The sequence below is a fragment of the Nomascus leucogenys genome, chromosome 11 (assembly GCF_006542625.1).
Source record: "Nomascus leucogenys isolate Asia chromosome 11, Asia_NLE_v1, whole genome shotgun sequence".
NCBI classification, from domain to species: domain Eukaryota; kingdom Metazoa; phylum Chordata; class Mammalia; order Primates; family Hylobatidae; genus Nomascus; species Nomascus leucogenys.
In genome coordinates, this window is record NC_044391.1 from 53,934,224 (window position 1) to 53,948,706 (window position 14,483).

Below are 14,483 nucleotides of genomic sequence, written 5' to 3' on the forward strand. Positions count from 1 at the left end.
TTTTTAGTTTGCATCCCACAAATTTTGCTACATAATGTTTGCATTTTTGTTCAGCTCAAAATATCTTCCAATTTCCCTTGAGACTTCCTCTTTGACCCAAGGATTAATTAGAAGTATATTTAACTTCCAAGTGTTTGGAGATTTTCCTGTTCTATTTTTGTTACTGATTTCTACTTTAATTTCATTATAGTTAGAGCATATACTTCGTATAATTTTGATTCCATTACATTTGTTAAGGTTGTTTTACAACTCAAGATATGATCTGTCTTGGTGAATGCTCCATGAGCACCTGAAAATAATGTGTATTCTTTTTTCAGTTGGAGTGTTCCATATATGTCAGTTAGATCCTATTGGTTGATGATATTGTTCAGTTTTTTTTTTTAATTTTCTTTTTCTTTCTAAAATAAATTCCTGAACCCAGAGTGTTCAGTTCTTTTATATCCTTGCTTTTTTTTCTGTCTAATGGTTCTATTTCTGAGAGAGTGGTGTTAAAATATCCCATTGTAATTGTGCATTTGTCTACTTTTCCTTTTAGTTCTCAGTTTTTGTTTGTGTATTTTGAAGTTCTTTTATTAGGTGCCTAGATATTTAGAATTACGTCTTTTTGGTGAATTATTATCATTATGTAATGTTCCTCTTTATCCCTGGTAATTTTCTTTGATCCGATGTATACTTTGTCTAAGATTAAAATTCTAGCCTTTTTTTGGTTAGTGTTTATATGGTACATCTTTTTCTATTACTTTTTAAAATTAATAGACTGGCCAGGCACTGTGGCTCATGCCTGTAATCTCAGCACTTTGGAAGGCCGAGGTGGGAAGATCGTTTGAGGCCATGAGTTTGAGACTAGGCTGAGGAACATAGGGTGACCCTGCCTCTTAAAAAAAAGAAAATAGCTGGGCAATGTTGATACATGCCTGTGGTCTCAACTGTTTGGGAGACTGAGATATGAAGATTCCTGGGGCCTGTGAGGTTGAGGCTGCAGTGAGCCATGATTGCACCACTTCACGCCAGCCTGGGTGACGGAGGGAGACCTAGTCTCAAAAAAATAATAATTAAAAAAAATTAGGCTGGGCACAGTGGCTCACGCCTCTAAACCCAGCACTTTGGGAGGCCGAGGTGGGTGGATCACCTGAGGTTGGGAGTTCAAGAGCAGCTTGACCAACATGTAGAAACCCCGTCTCTAGTAAAAATACAAAATTAGCCGGGTGTAGTAGCGCATGCCTGTAATCCCAGCTACTTGGGAGGCTGAGGCAGGAGAACTGCTTGAACCTGGGAGGCGGAGGTTGTGGTGAGCCGAGATCGTGCCATTGCACTCCAACCTGGGCAACAAGAGTAAAACTCTGTCTCAAAAAAAAAAAAAAAAAAAATATATATATATATATATATATATATATACTTTCATTTTTAGAACAGTTGTAAGTTTACAGAAAAATTGAGCAGAAAGTACAGAGTCCCCATATGCCACCCACTGTCTTCCATACACACAGTAGTGTCCCCTGTTATTAACATCTTGTATTAGTATGGTTCATATATTAAAACTGATAAACTAATATTGATGTATTATTATTTTTAAAGAGACAGAACCTTAATGAGCCGAGATCGCGCCTCTGCACTCCAGCCTGGGCAACAGAGCGAGACTCTGTCTCAAAAAAAAAAAAAAAAAAAGAGAACCTTACTCTGTTGCCCTGGCCAGAGTGCAGTGGTGTGATCATGACTCACTGCAGCCTCTAACTCCCTGGCTCAAACGATCCTTCTGCTTCAGCCACCAGAGTGGCTGGGATTACAAGCACAAAGCTACTGTGCCCAGCGTGATACATTTTTATGAACTAAAGTCCATAGTTTACATTAGGTTTTATTCTTTGTGTTATACAATTCTTTTGATTTTGACAAATGTATAATATCATGTATCCACCCTTAAAGTACCATACGGCATAGTTTAATTCATATTTTTTTTTTGAGGTTAAGAGCGGAGGTTTAATAGGCAAAAGAAAGAGAACAGCTCTCTCTCCTGCGAGAGAGAGGGGCGCCCAAGGGGGACTTCCTAATCCATATACTTTTAACCTGCTTGTATCATTGTATTTGCAGTGAGTTCCTTGTAGATGGCATGTAATTGGGTCATTTATAAAAATGTATTTGGACAATCTCTGTCTTTTAACTGGCATTTTTAGATGATTTACACTTAATATAATTGTTACTATGTTAGATTTTGTCTACCATCTTATTATGTGTTTTTTCTTTGTTCCTCTTATTTTTTAATCACTTATTGATTCTGTTGTTTTGCCTTTGAGTGATTTGAACCTTTGTAGTATTGGATTTTAATCTTTGTAATTTACCTACTAGGTTCTGACTATATCTTTTTGTATAGGCTTTTTATTGGTTACTCTAGAGATCTCTCTAGATCTCTATGTATATATGCACACATATATACATACACAGATATGTGGTACATGTACACATGTGTGCATATAGATATACACACCTAACTTTTTTTTTTTTTTGAGATGGGGTCTCACTCTGTCATCCAGGCTGGAGTGCAGTGGCACAGATACAGCTCATTGCAGCTTCAAACTCCTGGGCTCAAGTGATCCTCCCTCCTCAGCCTCCTGAGTAGCTGAGACTGTAGGCCTATGCCACCAAGCCCGGCTAATTTTTTAATTTTTTGTACAGATAGGGTCTCGGTATGTTGACCAGGCTGGTCTTGAACTCCTGGCCTCAGGTGATCCTCCTGCCTCAGCCTCCTTACATGCTGGGATTACAGGTGTGAGCCACCATGCCCAGCTACATGTAACTTTTAATATTTAGAATTGATATTTTACCATTTAAGGTGGAGTCTTGAAACCTTACCACCATATAGGTTTCTTTCGTATCCCTCTTTATGTTGTAGTTGCCTTATCTGTTACATCTACATACATTAAAAACCCCGTCAACTTAAAATTTTTGCTCTCAAACACCAAACATTTTAAGGAACTCAATAGGAGAATAGTCTATTATATGTAATCAGATATTTACCATTTATGTTTTTCTTCCTTCTGGTCTTCCGTATTTTGTTGTATTATCATTTTCTTTTTGTAAAATGTCCTTTGACCATTCTTTTAGTGCAGATCTGCTACTGTGAATTCTCTTAGTTTTCCTTCATCTGAGAATGCCTTTATTTGATCTTCATTACTGAAGGATATTTTCTCTAGATATAGAATACCGTATTTATAGTTCTTTCATTTAGCACTTTAAAAAAATGTTGTCCCACTTCCTTCTAGTTCTCATGGTTTCTTTTTTTTTTTTTTTTTTGAGATGGAGTTTCACTCTTGTTGCCCAGGCTGGAGTGCAATGGCACGGTCTCGGCTCACTGCAACCTCTGCCTCGTAGGTTCAAGTGATTCTCCTGCCTCAGCCTCCCAAGTAGCTGGGATTACAGGCGCCTGCCACCATGCCTGGCTAATTTTTTGTACTTTTAGTAGAGACGAGGTTTCACCACGTTGGCCAGGCTGGTCTTGAACTCCTAACCTCAGGTGATCCACCCGCTTCGGCCTCCCAAAGTGCTGGGATTATAGGTGTGAGCCACTGCTCCTGGCCTTTTTTTTTTTTTTTTTGAGACTGAGTTTTGCTCTTGTTGCCCAGGCTGGAGTGCAATGGCACGATCTTGGCTCACTGCAACCTCTGCCTCTCGGGTTCAAGCAATTCTGACTCAGCCTCCTGAGTAGCTGGGATTACAGGCACTCACCACCATGCCCGACTAATTTTTGTATTTTTGGTAGAGGTTGGGTTTCACCATGTTGGCCAGCCTGGTCTTGAACTCCTGACCTCAGGTGATCTGCCCGCCTTGGCCTCCCAAAGTGCTGGGATTACAGGCGTGAGCCACCGCACCCAGCCCTCATTCTCCTGGTTTTTAATAAGAAATATGAAGCTGCCAGGCATGGTGGCTGGTGCCTGTAATCTCAGTTACTTGGGAGGCTGAAGTGGGAGGATTGCTTGGGGCCAGGAGTTGAAGAGAAGCCTGGGCAGCATAGCAAGAACTCTTCTCTAAAAAAATAAAATAAATATAGATTGGGGGCATGGGGGCACATGCCTGTAGTCCCAGCTACCTGAGAGCCAGAGCCAGGAGGCAGGAGGATTGCTTGAGCCCAGAAGTTCAACGCTGCAGTGAGGTGCAATCCTGCCACTGCACTCCAGCCTGATGCTAGAACAAGACCTGTCTCTTAATATATGTGTATATATATATGAAAGAAATATGAAGCCGTTTGAATCATTATTGCCTTAATAACGAATGCATCATTTCATTTTGGTTGCCTTCAAGATTTTTTCTCTTTTTGTGTTTAGCTGTTAGATTATGATGAATCCAGGAGTTTATCATGGATTCGTTTGTGTTTATCCTGTTTGGGGCAATTACTGAGCTTCTTGAATCTGTTGGTTTATGTCTTTTGTCAAACTTGTGAAGTTTGCTTCCATTATTTCTTTCAATATTTCAGTACAGTCCTTCTCCTCACCCTCTGGGACTCTAATGTCCAGAATATTAGACATTTTGGTATTGTTCCTCAGGTCCTTGATGATCTGTTTTTTTTTTTTTCCCCCAATAAGGAAATTTTTTTAGGCCAGTTGCAGTGGCTTATGCCTGTAATCCCAGCACTTTGGGAGCCCGAGGCAGGCAGATCATCCAAGGTCGGGAGTTCGAGACCAGCCTGACCAACATGGAGAAACCCAGTATCTACTAAAAATACAAAATTAGCCGGGCATGGTGCCACATGCCTGTAATCCCAGCTACTCGGGAGGCTGAGGCAGGAGAATCGCTTGAACCAGGAAGGTGGAAAGATGGAGGTTGCGGTGAGCTGAGATTGCGCTATTGCACTCCAACCTGGGCAACAAGAGCAAAACTCCATCTCAAAAAAAAAAAAAAAAAAAAAAAAAAATTTTTTTTCCTTTAGTGTTGAGATTCAATATTCACATTTGATACCTCTGTTGATCTGACTTCAAATTCATTGACTCTTTCCCCTGTCATTTCTGTTCTGCTATTGAACTCATCAAGTGAGTTTTTATGTTTTGATTGTTATATTTTCCAGTTCTAAAATTTTCATTTGGTTCTTCTTTATATCCTCTGTTTCTTTGCTGAGACATTCTGTCTTTTCATTAGTTTCAAGAATGTTTGTCCTACCTTGTTGGAATATTTTTGTAATGTGAGATCGTTAATTTCAACATTTGTGTCATCTTCTTGTTTTGACTATTCATCTCTTTTCTTATACAAATTCAAATTATCTTGGTTCTTCATATGCTGGGAAATTTTAGATTGTATCCTGGAAAATTTGAATATTATGTCATGAATATCAGGGTCTCGTTTAAATCCTGTGGTGAATATTGACTTTAATTTTAGCAGACATTCAACCTGGTTGTGTTCAACTTCAAGTTCCGTGCAGCTTTTTGTGAGTGATGATTCCAAAGTCTGTTCAGTTTTTGAAGGCTTTGCAGTGCTATTTAGATCTGCCTTGCACGTATATCACCTACCCACTCATCTGAGATTTGGCTGATGGCTATTCTTATAGTTCAGAATGACCTTAATGTTAGGAGATACGTACTGAATTGTTTTAGGTGTGAAGAGTGATCATGAAAGCATGTCAAATAGACCTGAAAAAAATTTATATGCACATATATGCATGCACATATGTGTTTACATAAGTTTGTATATGTATCTAGGTGATTGTTGTGCTAGTTTTGCAAATTCTCTTTATGTTAGAAATTTCTCAAGTAAAAATTTCAGGGCAACAAATAAATAAATAAAGGTCAGAAACATGTCATTCATCTGCTTAAAAACCACGAATGGCCTGTCATCTCATGAAGTGTAAAAGTTAGATTGCTTTCAGTGGTCGATTTGGCCCTGTGGGATCAGCCTTCCAACCCCCTAAGGCTTCTCATCTCACTCAGAGTAAAAGCCAGAGCCTGTTTTTTTTTTTTTTTTTTAAACCTTTTGTATGACCCTTAATGAGTCTATCTCTTATTCCTAGAGCTTATCTTAGTTCCTGTCCATGGTAAGAATCCAACCATACAAGTATTTGTCTGAATAAATAAATAGATGTGTCTTTGTGACAAGTTTTATTGTTTTCATCAGGATGCCTTGACCATAGCTATACATTATTTTGTGCTGTTGCAGATCATGCACTGCCTGTAATGTTCATTACTTCCTGAGCAATAGAGATTATTACTATCTTTCCTTGGGCTCTTAAAAATTAAGATCTGAGGCCAGGCTCAGTGGCTAACGCCTGTAATCCCAGCACTCTGGGAGGCCAAGGCGGGCAGATCACCTGAGGTCGAGAGTTCGAGACTAGCCTGAGCAGCCTGGAGAAACCCTGTCTCCACTAAAAATACAAAATTAGCTGGGCGTGGTGGCGCATGTCTGTAATCCTAGCAACTCGGGAGGCTGATACAGGAGAATCACTTGAACCCGGGAGGCGGAGGTTGTGGTGAGCCAAGATCGCGCCATTGGACTCCAGCTTGGGCAACAAGAGCGAAACTCCGTCTCAAAAAAAAAAAAAAAAAAAAATTAAGACCTGAGGGTCATATCTAAGCTTGCCGTTCCAGAGCCATGTATACTGTCTCAAATAATTACTTTTCTTTCCTGGTCTCCTTTGTAGCAGTTTCTTTATTTTAATCTACTTATTGTCATCCCTGTACTTATACTCTCCATTACCATCCTTTTTCATCAGTTCTGTCAGTAAGATGCCTTCATGGTTTCCTTATTCCCTCATTTTACAGCCAAAGTATTTTTCCCTTCCTTTGGGGGCAAATAATAGGAAGAGGAACAGATAGCTAGCTACTGGTGTCCTGTGCTGTCTGCCTTCTGCCCCAAAATGAAAAACAATTTTACTAAATATAGCTCGCTGGCAAGAAAATTCTCTGTAACAAGGTTTGGTCTTAATTTTACATTTCTAAAGTCCAGCCCAGTAGCTTTTAGGCAAAGATCATATCTCTGGCCTCAGTTATTTTGCAGGTGAGAAAAAGGTAAGGTAAATTTAAAGGTGAGCTTTTAATTCAATACGTATTTCCAACTTGTTATTCACTGAAGAGACTATTTTGGTATTTCGACATATGTAGCAGAAAGGAGCTGCTGCTGTGTCTTTAAAAGCTATCCTCAGAGCAGTGTGGAGGCAGGCGTGCCACTGAAGTACTTGAATGAGAGAAGAGGAGGTGGGAGGGGGTGCTCTTACAGCCTCTGTGTGTGTGTGTGTGTGCGTGCGTGTGTGTCTGTGTATGCCTGTGTCTGTGAGTGTATGTGCCAGTGTGACTGTTGGCAGAGCTCTGGATGATATCTCTCTGAACAGCTGGGCCATGGTCGGCTTCAGAGCTGCTTGTCAGAGCAATTAGCTAGCTGGAGCTGCAGCAGCAAGGATCAGTATCATTTCATTCAAGGGTGAAGGGGGCGGGAGAGGGCTGCGGGTGGGGGAAGAGGCACAGGTTTCCCAGAAGGAATTTCTTCCGGCAAAATTCCGGCAGATCAGATCTTTACAATGAAATCTCCATTAATAATGTGAGCTCGCTGTTGGTGTAAGTACAGATCCATCTGGGGTGAGTTTTGGATAATTTTCTTTTTTTATATAAAAGTCCTTGAACTCCACAGACTGGGTAGAAAGAAGCTATAAAGATATTTTTCTATCTTGGCTGATTTAACTGTATAATATACACTAGGGAAATTAGAGAATTTAGAGGTGCTAAGTTTTGTGAGGGTTTTTTAGGCATTTTCATTTGCTGTTTTTTATCTTTAAAATATTATAAAAATTAGGTTTGCTAAAACTTTTACTCTATTCAGATTTTACCTCTTCCGTGGCTATTTCAAGCAATGCTTCATTCAGATGCAGCTTATGAGAACAGTGGTGATTTCTGTTCTCTTTGGTGATGCTCTTGACGCACATTGCAGGAAGCAGGGATTCCCCTATAAATATCCTTCACTGTGTCATTACCCAGCTATCCACACCTGGCTGGTGAATGTGCCTATCTGTCCTATATCTTTATGTAACTATCCCCTAGTCTTTAAATGTGATAAGTCTTTGCTATGGCTGGGGAGCTTTTTTGATTATGAACATCCTAGGAGGCATTTGTTAAAACCTTTTTACTAAAAAATGCCTTTTGATGTGTTGAGATTGTCACATGGATTTCTTCTGGGTTTATTTATTCTTATTTTGTATTACTTTTTCTTATAATTGGCTTGTTTTTATTTGCTGGCCTTGGCTTCTAAAGAGTGCAGAGATGGGATTCCCTCTACCTCCAGTGACGTAGTGATTTTGTTTGCAGTCTTTTTCTTCTGAGAGGGAGGGGACAGAGAGAAGGAAGAAGAAAAATCCATCTGAAGCGGTGCGTTCTTCCTTCTGTGACTTGATGTTGGTAACTGGGTGCCATTGAATAGAGCTGAAGCCAAAGTGGGATGTTTTAAGGGTGCTATAATTTTGTTTGTTTCCTTTTAAAATAGGGTCAGACCGAAGTCAGAATTGCTGAAGCAAGGTGCCTGAATTAACCCTATATGTCCTGCTGTTAATTTTACCTAATTACTTTTTCTAAATAAGGAAAGAAAAAGAACTCATGAGCAGGTTTCTGGAACCAGGATCCATGAATAATTTTGGTTGAGTTTTGGATTTGGAATTTTTCTGCCTTATTTGCACAGACAGTTTGTACACTGTTTCTCAGACCTAAAAAATAGGTAGTTATGTAAAATTCCTTGACACTGTAGTTTAGAACAAAATTCTAATTTTGATATATGTAGCTAAAGCAAAGCTTTAGGAAGAAATTGTTATATATACTCTTAGGTGTGAGCATAACAGCCCAACCCATTTTTTTTTTTTTTTGGATTGAGTATCTGGGCTTCCAGCCCCTTTTCGTGCAACTCCATTTTAATACCGCTGATTTCTAGAGGGCTGCAGAGGTCAGTTTGAAAAACTCAGGAAACTAGAGCCTAGGAAAATTGAAGGTTTACCTATCTGTCAATGTGTGTTTGGGTAACATATGTGGAAAAGTGCCTTTAAGAATATGCTGGTTTATTTTCTATCTTTATTTTCTCTTCTGTTCTGTGCTTTCATTTACTCTAAATTCTTTGTGTGAAGTGAAAAGAGTAATAATGTCTGCTTCTCAGCTTACATTAGGTATTCTTATTTTTCTATGATAGTTCAATTATATTAATATTTATTACAGCCATAAATGTTTCAAACCAACACAATCTATTTTTGGAAGGGGGCGGTAGGAGAAGAAAAAGGAAGATAATCCTAGGGCAAATGGAGAGAATTCTAGAAGAATAACCTATTTAGATGCTTGCCAGAGACAGGAGCTATAAGGGTTAAGAGAAATTCCACCACATCCTTGCATCTTGATATTGCAGCAAATTTGTGGATAATTTCTTGCTAGCTTTTCAGGAAACCCCTGTGGTGGACAACCCTCATTAATCGTTGCTGGGAGACTGCTCTGACGTCACTGGGAGCAGTTCCCTGTCTGCAACTAGGACAGGAATAGCCTTTGAGGGGGAAGAAAACTGCTGTGAAATTAAAAGATGATGGTTTTGTTTAGTTGGTTTTCCTTTCATTTGAGGGTAGATAAGATAGACCTAAAGTCTTTCTTAAATGTTTGTCATTACCAAGGGAAAAATTGCCAAAAGTTCTTTTTATTTCAACTGGAAGGGCCTTCTTTTGAAATCTTTATTTTCTAACCATCAAGGTTTTGGAAGAGGTCAAGGAAAAAGAAAAGCTATTGAAAGATGTTAGAGAAGTAAGATTTCTGTTTCTTTTTATCCCCTTTTCCCTCTCCTTTTTTTTTTTTTTTTTTGTTTTTGGAAGAAGGAAAGATCAAGAACAGCTTTTATAAATCGTTGTTTTTAGCATCACCCTTTTTGGGATAATTAAAAATGTGATATATATGTTGGAAGGACACTACTGTGCCTAAAAGTTACTATACCTACTTAATTCTCTTCTCTCTGATGTCTTCCTCTCCTGGCCCACTCCCTTAACAGCTCTCACTGTTAACACACTGTTAACAGCTTCTCTCTCTCTCTCTCTTTTTTTTTTTTTTTTAAGACGGAGTCTTGCTCTGTCACCCAGGCTGGACTGCCGTGGCATGATCTTGGCTCACTGCACCTTCCACCTCTCGGGTTTAAGCAAGTCTCCTGCCTCAGCCTCCCAAGTAGCTGGCATTATAGGTACATGCCACCACACCCAGATAATTTTTGTATTTTTAGTACAGATGGGGTTTCACCATGTTGGCCAGGTTGATCTCGAACTTCTGACCTCGTGATCCGCCCGCCAGCCTCTCAGAGTGCTGGGATTACAGGCATGAGCCACCACATCCGGCAAGAGCTTCTCTTTAGAAAAAACTTACTGGTTGAATGCTTGCCCCCTGAAATTCAAATCCCAGCTTTGCCAATTGCTGCTCTGTGACCTTGGCCAAATTACTTAACGTCTCCATTTGTAAAATGGGTCAGACATAGTGGCTTACACCTGTAATCCCAGCACCTTGGGAGGCTGAGGCGGATGGATCACTTGAGGTCAGGAGTTTGAGACTAGCCTGGCCAACATGGTGAAACCCAGTCTCTACTAAAACTACAAAAAAAATTAGCCGGGTATGGTGGCGAACACCTGTAATCCCAGCTACAGGGCAGAGGTTGCAGTGAGCTGAGATCACACTTCTGCACTCCAGCCTGGGCAGCGGAGCAAGACTCTGCCTTTTAAAAAGACACACACATGCACACACATTTGTAAAATGAAGACAATAATTAGTACCCACTTCCTAGGGTTGTTTTGAGGATTAAAAGAGTTAATATATGCATAATAAAGCTTTTAAGACAGTTCCTGGTCATTTAAAGACTTAGTTAGCATTAGCCATTATTATTAATATTTAGAAATAGAGTCCAGCCCAGGTGGCAGAGTGAGACCCTATCTCTCTCTCTCTCTCTTTAAAAAAAAAAAAAAGGCAGGGGTATGTACTATTTGTGCTTCAGATCACATGTAATTTTTGAGGAAGCCATAAGAGGTTTTCAAGCCATGTAAGAGATTGAGTTTTTAAAATGAAGATCAGGGTCGGGCATTGTGGCTCACACTTGTAAGACCAGCACGTTACTTTGGGAGGCCAAGGGGGGTGGATCAGTTGAGGTCTGGGGTTTGAGACCAGCCTGGGCCTTGTCTCTACCGAAAATGCAAATAAATTAGCTGGGCATGGTGGCTCATGCCTGTAGTCCCTGTAGTCCCAGTTACTCGGGAGGCTGAGGCAGGAGGACCACTTGAACATATCCAACCAATATGGATACAAATTCTGTACTAATATGGAAACAAAGTTTAGAAAGAGATATCTCAAAACATCGTGTTGTTAATAGCAGTTATCTCTGAGTTGTTGATCATGGGTTTTTTTGTTTGTTTGTTTTCTTCTCTATAATTGTGCATTTTTGTTTTGTTTTTTGTTTTTGAGATGGAGCTTTGCTCTTGTTGCCCAGGCTGGAGTGCAATGGTGCAATCTTGGCTCACTGCAGCCTCTGCCTCCCGGGTTCAAGCAATTCTCCTGCCTCAGCCTTCCGAGTAGCTGGGAGTACAGGCATGCGCTACCATGCCCGGATAATTTTGTATTTTTAGTAGAGACAGGTTTTCTCCACGTTGGTCAGGCTGGTCTTGAACTCCTGACCTCAGGTGATCCGCCCATCTCAGCCTCGCAAAGAGCTGAGATTACAGGCGTGCGCCACTGCACCCAGCCATGCATGTTTTTTCTAAGTATAAAGAAACCTGCAGTACTTTTCTAATCATAAAAATTAAAAAATATAAAAATTTCTAGTGTTCATATCTGACAGATGAAAATTTTTAGCATTTGTTAAATTCAAATAATTGTGATGACTTGTATAACCTGGACACAGTGTTTGGAATACAGTAAATGATAGCTGCTGCTATTATTAGTTGAGAAAGATAGCTTCCTATGATTAGCGTTTGGGGCTTTCATATTGGGAGGTAACATCTCTGAGAAGATACCCTCTTCATGCACCTTCTTGTCCTTCTGAGGTTAATAAATATGCTCTCTATCTGCTAGCCCAAGAGCTTTACACACATACACCACATACACAAGGTTATAGAATTAGAGTGCAATGTTTCATGGTTTTGGTTTTTTTTGTGTGTGATGGTATAGAGGAAATTTAATGTGCAGAGAGGCCTGCTAGTGACTTTCTTTGCCGTGACTTAAAAAAATGCTTTAATACAATTTATGACTCCCACTGAAAATTGCTTCTACCCTATTTTCTGAGTTGTTGCCTTAAGAATTCTTGGGAAATTTGGGCTGGGCACAGTGGCTCATACCTGTAATCCCAGCACTTTGGGAGGCCAAGATAGGCAGATCCCTTGAGCCCAGGAGTTCGAAACCAGCCTAGGCAAGATAGGGAGATCCAGTCTCTAAAAAAGAAAAAAAAAAATCAGCCAAGTGTATGGCCCTGTAGGCTCAGCTAATTGGGAGGCTGAGGCAGGAGATCACCTGAACCCATGAGGTTGAGGCCACAGAGAGCCGAGATAGCACCTTTATTCTCCATCCAACCTGGGCAACAGAGCGAGACCCTGTCTCAAAACAACAACAACAACAACAACAACAACAACACCACTACCACCACCACCACAAGAAAAAGAGAGAAAGAATTCTTGGGAAATTTGAAATAGCATTCCAGAAAAGATTTTCTCAGTTTTAGGAATTTCTGAAATTCTGTCTATTGCTTCTCATGTTAGTCTGCTATGTGGGTCCCTTGGAACTCAGTGCTAACAAATGAGATCTAGACATCCACCTGTTTTTTTACAAATAATTTTCAAAAATTTATTTGAAAAATTACTTTTCAACTTCAAGAATCTGCTTATAAGTAAAGCATAGAAGACAATTTTGTAATGTAAACGTTAGCATTGCCTAGCTCTAGAAACCTTTGCTTCTATTCCACAGCCTCTTATTTTTTTTTTTTTTAACTTTTATTTTAGGTTTGGGGGTATATATGAAGGTTTGTTATACAGGTAAACATGTATCACAGGGGTTTGTTATACATATTATTTCACCACCAGTGTTAAGCCCAGTACCCAATAGTTATCTTTTCTGGTCCTCTCCCTCCTGTCACCCTCCCCGCTCAAGTAGACCCCAGTGTCTATTGTTTTCTTCTTTGTGTCCGTAAGTTCTTATAATTTAGCTCCCACTTACAAGTGATAACATGCGATATTTGGTTTTCTGTTCCTGCCTTAGTTTGCCTTGCGCTTCATCCATGTTCCTGCAAAAGACATTATCTTATTCTTTTTTATGGCTGCATAGTATTCCATGGTGTCTGTACCACATTTTCTTTATCCCTAAATCAACCACATCTTTGCTATTCTGAATAGTGTTGCAGTGAACATTCATGTGAATGTGTCTTTATGTTGGTAGAATGATTTATATTCCTCTAGGTATAAACTCAGTAATGGGATTGCTGGGTTGAATGGTAGTTCTGCTTTTAGCTCTTTGAGGAATCATCACACTGCTTTCCATAATGATTGAACAATTTACACTCCCATCAATAGTGTTTAAGTGTTTCCTTTTCACTGTAACCTCACCAGCATCTGTTATTTTTTGACTTTTTAATAATAGCCATTCTGACTGGTGTGAGGTATGAAATTAAAAAAAAACACCCACAATGAGATACCATTAGATACTATGGTATGGTATCTCATTGTGGGTGTTTTTGATGGGCATTTCTCTAATTATCAGTGAGATTGAGCTTTTTTTCCATATGCTTGTTGTCTGCATGTATGTCTTCTTTTGAGAAGTGTCTGTTCATATCCTTTGCCCACTTTTTAATGGGGTTGTTTGTTTTTCTCTTGTAAATTTAAGTTCCTTATGGATGATGGAACTCGTAGGCTCAAGCCGTCCTCCTGCCTCAGCCTCCCAAATTGCTGAGTTTGCAATGGTGAGCCACCGTGCCTGGCTCACACCTATAATCTCAACACTTTGGGAGGCCGAGATGGGAAGATCTTGTGAGGCCAGGAGTTCAAGGCCAGCCTGGGCAACCTGATAAGAACCTGTCTCTACAAAAAAAAAAAAAAAAAAGTTAGCTGGGCGTGGTGGTGCCTGCCTGTAGTCCCAGCTATTTGGGAGGCTGAGGCAGGAGGATTGGTTGAGCCCAGGAGTTCAAAGTTGCAGCGAGCTGTGACTAGGCCACTGCACTCCAGCCTGGGCAACATAGCAAGATGCTGTCACTTAAAAAAAAAAAAAAAAGGTGGCCGGGCATGGTGGCTCACACCTGTAATCCCAGCACTTTGGGAAGCCGAGGCGGGCGAATCACCTGAGGTCAGGAGTTTGAGGCCAGCCTGGCCAACATGGTGAAACCCTGTGTCTACTAAAAATACAAAAATCAGCCAGGCGTGGTGGCAGGCGTCTGTAGTCCCAGCTACTTGTGAGGCTAAGGCAGGAGAATCACTTGAACCCAGGAGGCAGAGGTTGCAGTGAGCTGAGATTATGCCATTGCACTCCAGCCTGGGTGACAGAGCAAGACTCTGT

The 14,483-nt window shown here is 40.2% G+C and overlaps 1 protein-coding gene across 23 annotated transcripts in view; it reads left to right on the plus strand.

Moving 5' to 3' along the window:
• Positions 1–14,483, plus strand: part of R3HDM2 (R3H domain containing 2) — a 181,842-nt gene that overhangs the window by 84,653 nt on the left and 82,706 nt on the right. For 4 of the 23 annotated variants that reach the window (XM_030822368.1, XM_030822376.1, XM_012510325.2 and 1 more), the window contains exon 1: positions 7,939–8,327. The exons of 16 other annotated variants lie outside the window; for them this stretch is intronic. The gene's annotated coding sequence lies outside the window, so the exon portion shown is untranslated. Of the gene's footprint in view, positions 1–7,256; positions 7,545–7,938; positions 8,328–14,483 lie in introns of those variants that run through there. 3 more of the 23 variants (XM_012510324.2, XM_030822379.1, XM_030822366.1) reach the window with 2 other exon arrangements.